Source organism: Buceros rhinoceros, unplaced genomic scaffold (assembly GCF_000710305.1).
Source record: "Buceros rhinoceros silvestris isolate BGI_N320 unplaced genomic scaffold, ASM71030v1 scaffold10306, whole genome shotgun sequence".
Classification (NCBI taxonomy): Eukaryota; Metazoa; Chordata; class Aves; order Bucerotiformes; family Bucerotidae; genus Buceros; species Buceros rhinoceros.
The window spans coordinates 32,576-32,936 of record NW_010415871.1 but is presented as its reverse complement, the minus strand read 5'-3'; the positions used below and the strand labels follow the sequence as shown (position 1 = coordinate 32,936).

At 36.6% G+C, this 361-nt stretch overlaps 1 protein-coding gene across 1 annotated transcript in view; it reads left to right on the top strand.

The window, feature by feature from the left end:
- The window catches only part of CORIN (corin, serine peptidase), an 85,841-nt gene that overhangs the window by 63,549 nt on the left and 21,931 nt on the right, over positions 1 to 361 (top strand). The window lies entirely within an intron of this gene.

Sequence of the window (361 nt, the reverse complement as noted above, 5' to 3'; positions counted from 1 at the left end):
AGTGTGCTGGAAAGAGAATGCCTCAATACTTGAACTTGTAGTTATTGCTGAGGGCCAGAATTGTTTGGCAATGTGATATTCTGTATCTTTATAAAGAATTAAAGCAGACTTGTCTTAGGAAACACAGGAAAAATTCTCTGCATTCATTTGCATTCTGCAGTAAGTACTGTGAGCTAGGCAAGCAGATATATTTAACTGGTGTTATCTCTGAACAATGAGTTGTTAAAGATAGAGCTTTCTGTGCGGAACTCGGAAACAAAAATAGCCTCTATGCATCTCTCTTATTGCACTCATGCTAAAGTAATAGCTGCTTCATGGAATAGTTGATGCAAAATATAACTGTTGGATACAAACCAAATTC